At 44.5% G+C, this 16,489-nt stretch overlaps 1 protein-coding gene and 1 pseudogene across 1 annotated transcript in view; both read right to left on the bottom strand.

Annotated features, from left to right (window-relative positions):
• The window catches only part of msh4 (mutS homolog 4), a 256,979-nt gene that overhangs the window by 162,257 nt on the left and 78,233 nt on the right, over positions 1–16,489 (bottom strand). The gene's annotated exons all lie outside the window — the stretch shown is intronic.
• On the bottom strand, positions 11,304–12,628 carry LOC134355087 (Y-box-binding protein 1-like; annotated as a pseudogene).

Here is a 16,489-nt window from a genome sequence, read left to right on the forward strand (position 1 = left end):
ACCTTCAGCCTTCTCAACATCCCTCTGCAAAGATTACTCTTGTTCTTCATCCAAGTCAGACTGAGCAAGAGCAATGCTCAATTGCTTCCTCTTCCAACTAAGAAATGAGAGCAGATTCTTAAATCTAAGAATCCAGGCCACTGTCTTCCTTGAACAGTCTAAGGTGAGAAATGATGGATTATACTTGTTACTATGTCCACCTCCTCTTCAATCAGGACAGCACTCATTATAACCCTCCTCTTGACTTCCAGATCATCTAGCAGGAGTTCTACAGAACAATCAGGATTCACAAGTCATTCCCTTTCAAGCTGAAGATACTGAGGCCCTGACACCTAGGTTTCATTCTTCAGGAACGCTTTCACCTTTCAGCCCTCTGGAGGCCCCATCTGCTGGATTGCTTGAAGTGCTTACATACCTCCATTGAGATGCTTGTGAGACCTTAAAAATTTCTAAAGCTGTCTTTGCAACAAAGGTTCAGAACATGGAAGTTTCATTTTTGATATACTTCAGAACAGACGTATGATCTGTCCAAAAAAAGGAGTTATGAAGCTGCATGTGAAACTCCTTTTTCTACATTGTGCCCCTACAGCTCAAAAGTCCAAAGGTTCAAAGGTACATTTTATTGTCAAAGTATGCATATACAACTCTGATATTCGACTTCTCCAGATAGCCATGATAAAAGCACTGTGCATTGAGCGTACACGTTGTACAACAGGTACTCCATAGCCATCTTCGCTTGCATCTGTAAAGTGATGTAACTGTGCAGCAGTAACAGCTACAAAATCCAGGAGCTTCAAACAACTAACAACTTTGAAGTCTTCCAACTGGCAGAGTTCTTCCAGCTAGCTTGTCAACTCATAAGCAACAGATGTTGGTATAGTGTAAATCCAGCCAAGCTTTCCTACAAAGATCTTGTAGGATCTTCTTAGCAGATAGCACCACCGGAACCCAGATTCTTAAAAGATCATAGATAGAACTAACTGTGGAGAGGATTTCCCTTCTGATGAGTAGTCTACCTTGGATCATGATCTTAAACTTGAACATATCAGACAGAATACATCATTGCACACCCAGTACTCTCTCCGCTGAAGAGCACTAATCTAAATCCAAATCCTTCATGTCTTTCATTTCTTTCCCTAAAGGTATCATGGCTAGAACACAATATCTTTTGTGTATCCACTTTGTGAGGTGAAAGCTGCCTTTAGCACAAATGGATACAAGGTCATGACATAGAGACACTCCTTTTAAAAAGGAGACCCCCCTATACAGCGGGCAGCAGAGTGAGTGGTAGCAGAGTGTAGGGCTTTGGCTTCAACGGGCTTCGGCAGTAACAGGAAGAGGTGAGAGCGAGGCACCAACTCTTTTTTTTTCCCTTGGCGAATCGGCCCAGACAGACAGGAATAGCAGGGCTCACATAGCTAACGGTACGAGCTAACGGTTTAAAAAGTTTGTCTGTTTGGCGAGGTAAGTGGGTGAGGAGACTTATTTTTTCCTGTTTCATTCCTGTAGAATTAGATAGCATGCCTGCAGGGTTAGTGCTTTGTTCAGGGTGTCAGATGTGGGAATCCTGGGAGACCTCCAGCCTCCCTGATGGTCACATCTGCACCAGGTGCACCGAGATGCAGCTCCTCAGAGACCGTGTTAGGGATCTGGAGCTGCAGCTTGATGACCTACTGTTTATCAGGGAAAGTGAAGAGGTGATAGACAGGAGCTACAGGGAGGTAGTCATCCCTAGGCTACAGGGGTCAGAAAATTGGGTGACTGTCAGGACAGGGAAGGAACTGTAATGAAAACCAATTTCCCCCAGGATCAATAAAGTATGACTACGACTATGACTATGACTATGGAAAATACCCGGATAGTGGAAAGCACACCTGTGGGTGTCCCCCTCAGCAACTAATATCTTGTTATGGATGCTGTTGAGGGGTATGACCTGACGGGGGATGCCCACGGTGACCGGGTCTCTTGCACTGAGCCTGGCGCCGTTGTGCAGGAGGGGAAGAGGGAGAAGAGGAATGCGGTAGTCATAGGGGATTCCATAGTCAGGGGAAAAGACAGGAGATTCTGTGAGCCTGATAGAGATACCTGCATGGTGTGTTGCCTCCCAGGTGCCAGGGTATGGGGTGTCTTGGATTGGGTCCAGAATATTCTGAACAGAGAGGGCGAGCAGCCAGTTGTCTTGGTACATGTTGGTACCAATGACATAGATAGGATAAGGGAGGAGGTCCTGTAGAGAGATTTCCAGGGGTTAGGAAGGAAGCTGAGACGCAGGACCTCCAGAGCAGTAATCTCTGGATTGCTACCTGTGCCACGTGCTAGCAAGGGCAAGAATAGTAGGTTCAGGCAGATGAATGCGTGGCTGAGAGACTGGTGCAGGGGACAGGGCTTCCGATCCTTGGATCATTGGGATCTCTTCTGGGGGAAGTATGACCTGTTCAAAATGGTCAGGTTACACCTGAACCCGAAGGGGACCAATATCCTGGCGGGAAGGTTTAATAGAGCTGTTAGGGAGGGTTTAAACTAATTTGGCAGGGAGATGGGAACCGGAATGATAGAGCGGAGGAAGAGGAAAACAGAAATAAATCTAAGATAGTGAGCAGTAAAAACGTCAGGAAAGACAGGCAGGTGATGGGGCAAATTTGTAGCCATTGGGATGAGTTGCAGTGCAATAAAGTTGCAGTGAAATCAAAACGAAAAGTACCAAATACTGGTCTTAAGGTGCTATACTTAAATGCATGCAGCATAAGGAATAAGGTGCATGATCTTGTCGTACAGCTACAGGTATGATATTGTGGCCATCACGGAGACGTGGCTAAAGGATGCATGCCTCTGGGAGCTGAATGTCCAAGGATACACAGTGTATCGGAAGGATAGGAAGGTAGGCAGAGGGGGAGGTGTGGCTTTATCGGTAAGAAATGATATTAAATCATTAGAAAGAGGTGACACAGGATGGGAAGGTGCAGAATCTTTATGGGCTGAGCTAAGAAATCACAGGGGTAAAAGGATCCTGATGGCAGTTATTTATAGGCCTCCAAACAGCTGCAGTGATGTGGACTACAAATTACAACAGGAAATAGAAAAGGCTTGTCAGAAGGGCAGTGTTAGGATAATTGTGGGGGATTTTAACATGCGAGTGGATTGGGAAAATCAGGTCGACACTGGATCTCAAGAGAGAGAATTTGTAGAATGTCTGCGAGATGGCTTTTTAGAACAACTTGTTGTTGAGCCCACTGGGGGATTGGCTGTACTGGATTGGGTATTGTGTAATGAACCGGAGGTGATTAGAGAGATTGAGGTGAAGGAACCCTTAGGAGACAGTAATCATATCATGATTGAGTTCACTGTGAAATTTTAAAAAGAGAAGCCGAAATTTGATGTGTCGGTATTTCTGGAGTAAAGGAAATTATAGTGGCATGAGAGAGGAACTGGCCAAAGTTGACTGGAAAGGGACACTGGCGGGAAGGACGGCACAGCATCAGCGGCTAGAGTTTATGCAAGAAGTGAGGAAGGTGCAAGACAGGTATATTACAAAAAAGAAGAAATTTTCACATGGAAAAAGGATGCAACTGTGGCTGACAAGAGAAGACAAAGCCAAAGTTAAAGCAAAGGAGAGGGCATACAAGGAAGCAAAAATTAGTGGGAAGACAGAAGATTGGGAAGTTTTTAAAAGCTTACAAAAGAAACTAAGAAGGTCATTAAGAGGGAAAAGATTAACTCTGAAAGGAAGCTAGCAAATAATATCAAAGAGGATACTAAAAGCTTTTTAAAGTATATAAAGAGTAAAAGACAGGTGAGAGTAGATATAGGACTGATAGAAAATGATGCTGGTGAAATTGTAATGGGAGATGAGGAGATGGCGGAGGAACTGAACAAGTATTTTGCATCAGTCTTCACTGAGGAAGACATCAGCAGTATACCAGACACTCAAGGGTGGCAGGGAAGAGAAGCGTGCGCAGTCACAATTACAACAGAGAAAGTACTCAGGAAGCTGAATAGTCTAAAGGTAGATATATCTCCCGGACCAGATGGAATGCACTCTCGTGTTCTGAAGGAAGTAGCTGTGGAGATTGCCGAGGCATAGCGATGATCTTTCAAAAGTCGATAGATTCTGGCATGGTTCCAGAGGACTGGAAGATTCCAAATGTCACTCCGCTATTTAAGAAGGGGGCAAGGAAGCAAAAAGGAAATTATAGACCTGTCAGCTTGACATCCGTGGTTGGGAAGTTGTTGGGAGTCGATTGTCAAGGATGAGGTTACAGAGTACCTGGAGGCATATGACAAGATAGGCAGAACCCAACATGGATACCTTAAAGAAAAATCCTGCCTGACAAATATATTACATTTTTTTGAGGAAATTACAAGTAGGCTAGACAAGGGAGATGCAGTGGATGTTATATATTTGGATTTTCAGAAGGCCTTTAACAAGGTGCCATACATGAGGCTACTTAACAAGATAAGAGCCCATGGAATTACCAGAAAGTTACACACGTGGGATAGAGCATTGGCTGATTGGCAGGAAACAGAGGGTGGGAATAAAGGGATCCTATTCTGGTTGGCTGCCGGTTACCAGTGGTATTCCATAGGGGTCCGTGTTGGGGCCGCTTCTTTTTACATTGTACATCAACGGTTTGGATTATGGAATAGATGGCTTTGTGGCTAAGTTTACTGATGATACGAAGACAGGTGGAGGGGCCGGTAGTGCTGAGGAAACGGAGAGTCTGCAGAGAGACTTGGATAGATTGGAAGAATGGTCAAAGAAGTGGCAAATGAAATACAATGTTGGAAAGTGTATGGTTATGCACTGGCAGAAGAAATAAACGGGCCGACTATTATTTAAATGGGGAGAGAATTCGAAGTTCTGGGATGCAACGGGACTTGGGAGTCCTCGTACAGGATACCCTTACAGTTAACCTCCAGGTTGAGTCGCTGGTGAAGAAGGCGAATGCAATGTTGGCATTCATTTCTAGAGGAACAGAGTATAGGAACAGGGATGTGATGTTGAGGCTCTATAAGGCACTGGTGAGACCTCACTTGGAGTACTGTGGGCAGTTTTGGTTTCCAAATTTAAGAAAGGATGTGTTGACGTTGGAGAGGGTACAGAGAAGATTCACTAGAATGATTCCGGGAATGAGAGGGTTAACATATGAGGAACGTTTGTCCGCTCTTGGACTGTATTCCTTGGAGTTTAGAAGAATGAGGGGAGACCTCATAGAAATATTTCGGATGTTGAAAGGCATGGACAGAGTGGATGTGGCAAAGTTGTTTCCCATGATGGGGGAGTCTAGTACAAGAGTGCAGACTTAAGGATTGAAGGGCGCCCATTCAGAACAGAGATGCGAAGAAATTTTTTTAGTCAGAGGGTGGTGAATCTATGGAATTTGTTGCCATGGGCGGCAGTGGAGGGCAAGTCACTGGGTGTATTTAAGACAGAGATTGATAGGTATCTGAGTAGCCAGGGCATTAAAGGTTACGGTGAGAAGGTGGGGGAGTGGGACTAAATGGGAGAATGGATCAGCTCATGATAAAACGGTGGAGCAGACTCGATGGGCCGAATGGCCGACTTCTGCTCCTTTGTCTTATGGTCTTTTTACTCCGAGTACATTAAAACAAGGCAGTCATCAACACAGAAGCAATGCAAAACCTTGTCCATCATCTCACAGCTAAACTGTTCTTCATTGTCTTCTGTGCATTTCCTAAAGGCAAACATGGTACAGCTTGGTGATGAAGCACCTCCAAACAGATGTACTACCATTCCAAAGTCCACCATATCTTGGCTGAGGTCACCAGAGAAATCTCAGCAGATCTGCATCTTCAGCTAGTACTTTAACCTGAAGAAACATTGCTTCAGTACCTGCCATGATCACCACTGTTGTATTCTGAATGTGGTTATGACTCCAATCAGTGAGCCAGGAAGATCTGGTCCCTGTAAGTACTTTTGGGATGCCATCAAGAAGGCAATTCATGCAAGCAGCTCCAATGGAAACCATCAAATACTCCCGTTTCAGTTTGCTAGAGCTGGGAACTATAACTACATATAAGGTCTGTAGAGCTAGTAACATAAATTTAATGCGATCAGAAAATCTATCCCTACTTAAAATTGGAACTCGAACAGACTCTGATCACTAACATGGTTCACCTTTAAGACAGCAGCAGAGAGGATGCCGTGCTGGTTTGAAAGTTTGTCTAAGGAAGCATGACTTCCGGCTACCAATACCAACTATCTTGCTGGCAAACCTAGTTTCTGGTAAATAAAACTGAAGATCTCAGATCTAGAGTGCTGTACCAGAGGGATGTTAAAAGCTGTTGCAGCTTTTGTTTTACGGAATCTTGGTCAGCCCCTTCCATTCTGGGTCCAGCAATACAGATTGATGGGTCGACAAGACATGGCTAAGATAATACTGTTGAGTCTTTCAAAGGCAGAGGATGTGGAGTATGTTTCATGATCAATTCCTTGTGCTATACCAACGTGGCTGTTCTGTACCAGACCTGCAAAACTTTATGATCAAATAGAAACATAGAACATAGAAAACCTACAGCACAATACAGGCCCTTTGGCCCATAAAGCTGTACCGAGCATTTGCTTACTTAGAAATTATCTAAGGTTACCCATAGCCCTCTATTTTTCTAAGCTCCATGTAGCCACCCGGGAGTCTCTTAAAAGACCCTATCATATCCACCTCCACGACTGTCGCCGGCAGCTCATTCCATGCACTCACCACTCTCTGTGTAAAAAAACTTACCCCGATATCTCCTCTGTACCTTCTTCCAAGCACCTTAAAACTGTGCCTTCTCATGCTAGCCATTTCCGCCCTGGGAAAAAGCCTCTGACTATCCACACAATCAAAGGCTCTCATCATCTTATACACCTCTATCAGGTCACCTCTCATCCTCCGTCGCTCCAAGGAAAAAAGGCCGAGTTCATTCAACCTGTTTTCATAAGGCATGCTCCCCAATCCAGGCAACATCCTTGTAAATCTCCTCTGCACCCATTCTGTGGTTTCCACACCCTTCCTGTAGTGAGGCGACCAGAACTGAAAACAGTACTCAAAGTGGGGTCTGACCAGGGTCCTATATAGCTGCAATATTACCTCTCGGCTCCTAAACACAATCCCACGATTGATGAAGGCCAATGCACCGTATGCCCTCTTAACCACAGAGTCAACCTGCATAGCAGCTTTGAGTGTCCTCTGGACTGGGACCTCAAGATCCCTCTGATCCTCCACACTGCCAAGAGTCTTACCATTAATACTATATTCTATCATCGTATCTGACCTACCATGTTGTCCATTTTACCTGTTGCAGGAGATTTCAGTGATCACTCTGCTAGTGGTGTACATCCCACCTCAGGCTAGTGACAAACAGGCTCTGGACGAACTGATGTAATGAAGAGGTGTGAAACAGCACATGCTGCTGCATTCCCCATCATTTTGGGGGATTTTAACTAGGCCAGCTTGAAAAAGTCTCTAAATAATTATTAGTAACAAATCATTTGTAGTACCAGAGAGAACCAACACACTGGACCATTGTTACACAACCAAGAGCACTTACCATGCTCACCTGGCTATATTTCTACTCCCCGAGTATAGGCAGAGACTGAAGACTGCGGCACCGGCAGTGATGAACAGTGACAGTGCAGGAGTACTTACAGGACTGTTTTGAATTGGTGTACTGGACTGTATTTAGGGATTCATCTTTGAGTCTGAATGAGTACGCCACAGCTATCACTGACTTCATTAAAACCTGTGTGGGTGAGCCTATGAGAACTAACTGTACATGCCCAAATCAAAAGCTATGGATGAACCAGGAGGTTTGCAGTTTGTTGAGAGCTAGATCTGTGGCATTCAAGTCTGGCGACCCAGATCTGTACAAGAAAACCAGGTATGACTTCAGGAGGACTACTCCAAGAGCTAAGGAACAATTCTAAACAAGGATGGAGGTGATATCGGATGCATGGCAACTCTGGCAGGCCATTACTTCCTACAAAGTGAAACCTAACATCATGAATGGCAGTGATGCTTTGAGAGGCTCGTTATGGCTAGAATTAACTCCTGTCTTACTTAAAAAGGACCTAGACCCACTGCAAATTGCTTATTGCCACAATAGGTTAATGGTGGGCACAATCTTACTGGCTCTAGACAATACCAATACCCATGTCAGAATGCTGTTTATTGACTACAGCTTAGCACTTAGCACAATCAGTTTTTAAGGACTTTATTCCTTAGAACATAGAAGATTGAGAGGAAATTTGATAGAGGTATAGATGGCAAGTGCAAGCCAGCTTTTTTTCACAGAGGTTGGGTTGGACTCCAACCAGAGGGCATGGGTTAAGGGTGAAAGGTGAAAATTTAAGGGGAACATGAGGGGAAAGTTCATCATGAGTGTGAACAAGCTGTCAGAATAAGTGGTGAATACAAGCTCAATTTCAACGCTTAAGTGAAGTTTGAATAGGTACACAGATGGTGGGGGTATGAAGGGCTATGGTGCAGGTCGATGGGAGTAGGCACTTTAATTGGTTTCGGTATGGACTAGATTGGCCGAAGGGCCTGTTTCTGTGCTGTACTTTTCTATGACTCTACAATCACTCCTACAATTCTGATTAAAAAGCTCCAGAACCTGGGCCTCTGTACCTCCCTCTGCAACTGGATCGACTTCCTAATCGGAAGACCACAATCTGCAATCAGAAATAACATCTCCACCTCACTGACAATCAACACTAGCGCATCTCAGGATGTGTGCTTAGCCCACTGCTCTCTCTCTACACCTATGACTGGGTGGCTAGGCACAGCTCAAATGCCATCTATAAATTTGTTGACAGAATCTCAGATAGAGATGAGGGGACATACAGGAGCAAGGTTTATCAGCTAGCTGAGTGGCTAATTGACCTTGCACTCACTGTAAGAACAAAGAAATGATTGTGGACTTCAGAAAGGGTATGTCAAGGGAATACACACTTGTCCTCATAGAGGGATCAGAAGTGCAAAGATTGAACAATTTCAAGTTCCTGGTTGACAATATCTCTGAGGATCTTACCCGGACCCAACATATCAATGCAACTACAAAGAAGGCACAAGAGTGGCTATATTTCATTAGGAGTTTGAGGATTTGATATGTAACCAAAATCACTTACAATTTTTTTTTTTGCACAGATGTACCCTGGACAGCATTCGAAGTGGCTGGGGATCAAATTAAGCTGAAGAGAGTTGTAAACTTAGTCAGCTCCAGTATGGGCACTAGCCTCCATAGCATCCAGGACATCTACTAGGAGCAATGCCTCAAAAAGGCGGTATGCATCATTAAGGATCACCCAGGTCACACTTTGTTCTCATTGCTACCTTCAGGAAAAAGGTACAGAAGAGTGAAGGCACACACTCAACGATTCAGGATCAGCTTCTTCCCCTGTCATCCATTTTCTGAATAGACATTATCACGACTGTGCACAAACAGCCAAATCAGACACCATTTTCCTTAAGGAAGGCAACCTTCTCACTATGAGTCCTTTTCTCCAGCTGAGGGCGTGAATCCAATTTATGTTCACCCTCAAAGAACAGACAAACTCTTTTGGCTGATGAGACCATTTCCCTTCCACTTTGGTAGTAGAAATAAATGTGTAGACTATTTTCTAAACAGGGAGAAAATCCAAAACTCTGAGATGCAAAGGGACTTAGAGAGTCCTTGTGCAGCACACCCTAAAGGTTAACTTTCAGGTAGAATCAGTCTTGCAATGCTAGCATTTATTTCAAGAGGTCTAGAATACAAAATGCAAGGATGTGATGCTGAGGTTTTATCAGGCACTGGTGAGGCCTCACCTTGAGAATCGTGAAGAGTTTTGGGCCACTCGTCTTAGAAAAGATGTGCTGGCATTGGGAGAGGGTCCAGAGGAGGTTCACAAGGATGATTCCAGGAATGAAAGGGTTATCACATGATGAACATTTGATGGTTCTGGGCCTGTACTCGCTGGAATTCAGAAGGATGGTGGTCGGGCGGGGGGGGGAATCTCATTGAAACCTTTCAAATGTTGAAAGGTCTAGACAAATGTAGATGTGGAAAAGATGTTTCCCATGGTGGGAGAGTCCAGGACAAGAGGGCACAGCCACAGGATAGAGGGGCGCCCTTTCAAAACAGAGATGCTGAGAAATTTCTTTAGCCAAAGGGTGGTGAATTTGTGGAATTTGTTGCCAGGAGCAGCTGTGGAGGCCAGGTCATTGGGTGTATTTAAGGCAGAGATTGATAGGTTCTTGATTGGACATGGCATCAAAGGTTACGGAGAGAAGGCCGGTGTCGTATATGTGGCCATTTACACAACAATATCATTAATAAAAATGCTAGAGACTGGAGCTAAGTTAACGGGGGCTTTTACTTACGGAACCCGAAATGAACATAAATATACCTATATATGTACGTAATAGCGCATGCTCAATATGATGGATTAGTACAACATTAAGTAGTCTTATATTATACAGTAGTTTATATGGTACACTCCTCCCCTTTTACTTTAATCATGTATCAACTGCTTTTTTTTCACTGGGAGCACTATGCTAAACAATAGGTGTCCCCTTAACATACAAACGTTTAGCAATTATTTACTTAGTAACTCAATAATATCAAATTATAATAACGTAACATAATAATTGTAATAATTATAACTCAAGTCTCTGGAGGGTGTCTTCTCTGCCCCTCTGGGTAACGTCTGTCAATAAACTTGTTTGTTTTAATACAGATTTCCATATAAAAGTCATGAAAGTTGACCTCTGAGCATAGGGAGTTTCCATGGTCTGCTTCTAAGGTGACTTGCCACCATCAAAAGAAGTGGTTGGTGATCTGCTGTCCCTGCTAGTTATTCAAAAGTCAGGGCTATCCAATGACTCACAGAAAAAACAGTACTTTCCCACTAAATCTTTCACTATTTGATTTCACAGTTGATCGCAATCCTGTTGTTCGTTCCATTGTTCTTAAACTGCCGTTAAAATACAGTTTTGCTGATATTAAGGATTACCTGCAGTACTGTCTGGCTCAAGAGGGAGAATTCCTTCAGATGCACATTCAGCACAAGTGTGAAAATACAACAATAGAAACCTTACAGTTTGTTGCCAGAATTCGCTTCTGTTTTGATGCTGTTTCCTAACTTCTTTGTGCAAAACAAGACACATTGGCTGAGGATTTAAAATATGTACGTGCAAAATAAGCTTCCCTGCAAAGGATTAAGTGTATGATTCTCAATGGAGGAAATGATTGGTTCAAGATTTACTTTGTGCAAAAGCTGTTCTGTTTGAATGGAATTGATTTTGTCCGCTGTTAGGTTTACCTCATCCCCCAGCAACCTGGTTTTCATTTATTTCACCACCATCAGCAATTTCTCCCTGCGGCTGGTTGCTATATTGTGGGCGGCGACCACAGCAACGACAACAAAGTAAGGTGGGTAACACTGTCTTCTGTAAGGAGGGCGGTGTTGCTGATTTTGATAATCATGGTTTTCTCCATCTGTTGCTGTCTCCATTGGTAATTACGTGGTGGACCTTGGCAGCAAGGGTTGTTAACGATCATAACGATTTCTGTCTGCGGCATATCAGCTTCCTTGGACTGGAACTCCTCTGGGACCAGTTACATTTGCTGCTTCTGCACGCTTTTCGCCTTCCACTACATCGAACTCCAGTTTCACCATATCCAACACTGCAGAGGTAGTTCCCTGGGTTATTCATTTTTATAGCAGTCTGATGTACAAACACATCTTCCTCTATATCATTCTTGTTGATGAATCCATATCCATTTCGTACATTGAACCACTTTACTGTTCCAAGAACCTTGTTGCGATGACTTTCTTCTCCCCGGGGAATTTGGGTTTGTCTGGCTGTTGCTGCTGCTGCTGTTTGGATTGCTGCTCCGTCCCGGGCTCACTCATGGTGTTGACAGGCTGCGTGAGGTGGTTGCGGCTCGGGCCGGTCTAAGGTGGGGGCTCCTGCGCTCTCTCTGCTTCTTTCTTCCCTCTAATATAATTCCTTTCCACTTTTTCTGTCTCCAGTTGCAGAAAAAGCTCTGCATTTCACATTCCTTCCTTGTATTGATCTAGTTTCTTCATCCTTTTCTGATACTCCTGCAAAGTGCCTTCCTGTAACTGCTGTAGCTGTCTTTTGAGAGATGTCAATTTCTCCTGGTACATCTGCTCTTTTACTTCCAGGCAGTCTTCATCATCCTGCTTATTGGCAATATCTGTATTCCTTGCATCCTCTGTATCTTCATCCAAGTCATAGCCATGGGTACTGCATTCGTCCTCATTGTTGACGCTGTCTAGCCCCTCGTAGTAATAGTTCACAATGGGTGAGAGGAGAGCTGCAGACATCTTCCCCGCCGAGCTGCCATCCTTTGACACATCTAGTGCCTTGATGGTGTGCCAATCCAATTGGATTTTCCTGAGCCATTCATGTCCCAGCAACGGTGGTCCTCTATTTTTCAGTACATAGAGGTTCAGTTGCTGTGTTCTACCTCCGTGGGTCACTGTCACTTTAATTTTGCCTTTGGGACGCACTTTCTGTCCTGTGTAAGTCTTTAGCAGTAGTTTAGTTCATTTCAGAGGTATATGTGAAAACAGTCGTTTGTAGTCGCGTACATAGATCACTGTTAAGGCTGAGCCTGTGTCCAACTCCATTTTCAGTCTCATGCCTGCCACTTGTGGAGTGATCCATATTACTCTTCGATCATCTGTCTCTTCCACGCTGTGAAGTGGCAGACAAGACAATTCACTTTTGTGTGAGTCACTTTCATCAGAATTGCTTTCTTTCATTTTGTATACATTGTTGTATTTTCCTTTCTGGGGGTTTCTTGTTTCTCTGTATTTTGTCCTTTTCCTGCTGTTTACTAGCTTTGCATACTCTGCCAGGGTGGCCCTGTTTGCCACAGTTTTGGCATTCTTTATCTTTAAATCAACAACCATCAGGGTCATGTGACCTGATCCGACAACAGTAACATTTCTTTCCTTCATTTCTGTGCAGTGACATTTTATTTGTAGCATATTGCAGAGATTTTTGTTGCATCTCTGAAGCACCACATGTTACTGTTTCTAATGATATTGAGATGTTCAGCGCTTTCTTGAATGTAAGGTCTTTTTCACACAGGAGCTTCTTCTGTGTGGTTTCACAGTACATGCCACACACTAACCTATTCCTCAATGCGTCTGATAGACTAGCTCCAAATTTTTTAGATTTTTTTTTAGATTAGATTATGAAGACACATAGTCCCCTTTTATTGTCATTTAGTAATGCATGCATTAAGAAAAGATACATTATTTCCTCTGGTGTGATATCACAAAAACACAGGACAAACCAAGACTGAAAAACTGACAAAACCACATTCAAGATTCAAAGATTCAAGATTCAAAAAACTTTATTGTCATTCTAACCATACATCAGCTCTGCAGGGCAGAATGAGACAGCGTTTCTCAGGGGCAGTGCAATCATAACATAACAAACGCAACACTAAATAATAAACATAACAATAAATAGTAAAACACAACAGCCACATGTCAGTTAAATCAGTTATAAGTGTCCAGTGCAAGTTAAAAGTGTCCGAAGCAGAGTCAGGTGGAGCAGCTATTTAGCAGTCTGACTGCCTGTGGGAGGAAGCTGTTTAGTAGCCTTGTGGTTTTAGTTTTGATGCTCCTGTAACATTTGCCTGATGGCAGAAGAACAAATAGTTCATGGAGAGGGTGTGAGGGGTCTTTAATGATGTACCGTGTCTTCTGGAGGCATCGACTCTGAAAGAGGTCTTGGACAGAAGGTAGGGAGACCCCAATAATCTTCTCTGCTCCCCTAACCACCCTCTGCAAGGCTTTCTTGTCGACAGCACTGCAGCTGGAGTACCAGGTTGTGATGCAAAAGGTCAGCACACTCTCAACCACGCCTCTGTAGAATGTAGTTAAGATGTTAGTGGGGAGTGATGCCTGTTTAAGCTTCCTCAGAAAGTGCAATCTCTGTTGGACCCGTTTCACAATCCCAGTGGTGTTCCTGGACCAGGTGAGATTGTCGGAGATCTGCACCCCAAGGAACTTGATGTTTTCCACTCTCTCCACTGAGGAGCCGCTGTGCTGAGGGGTGTGTGCTCAGGCTGAGACCATCCGAAATTGACGATCATCTCCTTGGTTTTGGTGACATTAAGCATCAAGTTGTTATCCCTGCACCAGCTCTCTAGGTGTTGGACCTCCTCCCTGTACATAGTTTCATCATTTTTGCTGATGAGCCCCACCACTGTGGTATCATCTACAAATTTAATGAACAGGTTCTCCTTGAATCTGGCTGCACAGTTATGTGTTAGCAGTGTAAACAGCAATGGGCTAAGCACACAGCCTTGTGGGGATCCAGTGCTCAGTGTGATGGAGTCAGAGATGTTCCTGCCAACACGGACTGACTGTGGTCTCTCTGTCAAGAAATCCAGAATCCAGTGACACATGGCAGTGCTAAGGCCAAGCAGCGACGGTTTCTCCACTAGCCTCTGCGGGATGATGGTATTGAACGCTGAACTGAAATCAATGTACAAGATTCTGGCATAAGTGCCTTTGTTGTCCAAGTGAGAGAGAACTGTGTGCAGTGTGGTGGATACTGTGTCCTCCGTTGAGCGAATTGGACGATAAGCAAACTGTAGAGGATCCGGCGATGAGGGGAGGCTGGCTGTGATATGAGGCTTGACAAGCTGTTCAAAACATTTCATCACTGTGGGTGTCAGGGCAACGGGACGGTAATCATTCAGACAGGCTACAACTGATTTCTTTGCTACAGGGATGATTGTGGAGGTTTTGAAGCATCTGGGGACAATGGCTTGACTAAGGGAGATGTTGAAAATGTCTGTCAGGACATCTGCTAATACATCAGCACATTCCTTGAGCACACGTCCAGGGATGTTGTCGGGACCTCCCGCTTTTTGTGGGTTGACCCTGGCAAGGGTCCTCCGTGTTTGCTCTGGATCAATGATTGGAGCCAGCTGGTCAGATGGTAGAAAGGGACTGGCTCTCCCCCTTGCTGTAGTGTTTGATGCTTCGAAGCGGGCAAAGAAATTGTTAAGCCTGTCTGGTAGAAAGGTGTCGCTGTCATCAGATTTCTGCCTGATCTTGTAGTCTGTCAGAGCTTTAATTCCCTGCCACATTCGTCTGGTGTCACCTGTGTCACAGAAGTGTCCATGTATTTTGCCTACGTAGACCCTTTTCACTTTCCTGATCCCTAGTGAAAGCACAGACCTGGCTAAGCGAAGCGTACTCCTGTCCCCCGATCTGTAGGCTGTGTCACGGGCCTTCAGTAGTGACCGCACCTCTGTTGTCATCCATGGCTTTTTATAACCACGTGCGGTGAAGGTTTTCATCACAGTGACACCCTCTGTGCATTTGGCTATGTAGCTGATTGCTGCCTCCGCATACTCCTCAATGTCGGTATGGTCGTCATAGGAGGCTGCTGTTTTGAATATGTCCCAGTCTGTGTGCAAAAAACAGTCTTGTAGTGTTGAGGCTGCTCCTTTTGACCAGACCCTTATCTCTCTTTTCTCTGCTCTCACACGTTTAAGCAGTGGTTTATATGCTGGTGTTAGCATGACACATATGTGGTCAGAGTGGCCAAGATGGGGGCGGGGGGCTGCTTTGTATGCCTGTGGTGTGTTGGTATAGACCAAGTCCAGTGTGTTGTCTCCCCTGGTTTTAACATTCACATATTGCTGGAATTTGGGGAACACAGTCTTTAAGCTGGTGTGGTTAAAGTCCCCAGCAATCACCACAAAGCTGTCAGGATGTGTAGTCAGTAGCTCACTGATGGCTTCATGTAGGCCTCCCAGTGCTTCGTTAGCATTAGCCTTAGCATTGGCACTGGGAGCTACGTAAACAGCTGCCACAAACATGATGGTGAATTCCCTCGGCAGATAGAACGGCCAGCATTTTACAATGAGAAATTCAGCCAGTGGTGAGTAGTTTTTAGCAGCTACTGTAGCATTCACACACCAATCTTTGTTTATATAAACACACAGACCTCCTCCTCGGCTCTTACTGGAGCTAGCTGCCTCTCTGTCTGCACGAAACGATGTCATTCCCTCTTGCTGTATCGCCGCGTCCGGTATGTTGTCATGGAGCCAGGATTCCATTAAGACATACACACAGCAGTCTTTAAATTAATTATACATATAGTTACAACAGTGCACAATACCATAACTTGATGAGGAAGTCCATGAGCACAGTAAAAGTTCAAAGTTTCTCAAATGTCCCACATCTCACGCGGACGGGAGAGGGAAGAAAAACTCTCCCTGCCATGCCGACCACAATCCGACTCTGAGTCATCTGAAAATTTCGAACCTCCGATCAACTCTCCGACACCGGGTACTGAGCGCCATCTCTGTCCGAGCGATTCGACCTCTTTCTCGGTCGCCAAAGGCAGGCAAGGCCAGGGATTTTGAGGCCTACCCTCCGAAAGATTCCCGACCACACAGTAACGACAGCAGCGGACGGGCGTTTCAGACATTTCTCCAGATG

The sequence above is a fragment of the Mobula hypostoma genome, chromosome 12 (assembly GCF_963921235.1).
Source record: "Mobula hypostoma chromosome 12, sMobHyp1.1, whole genome shotgun sequence".
Classification (NCBI taxonomy): Eukaryota; Metazoa; Chordata; class Chondrichthyes; order Myliobatiformes; family Myliobatidae; genus Mobula; species Mobula hypostoma.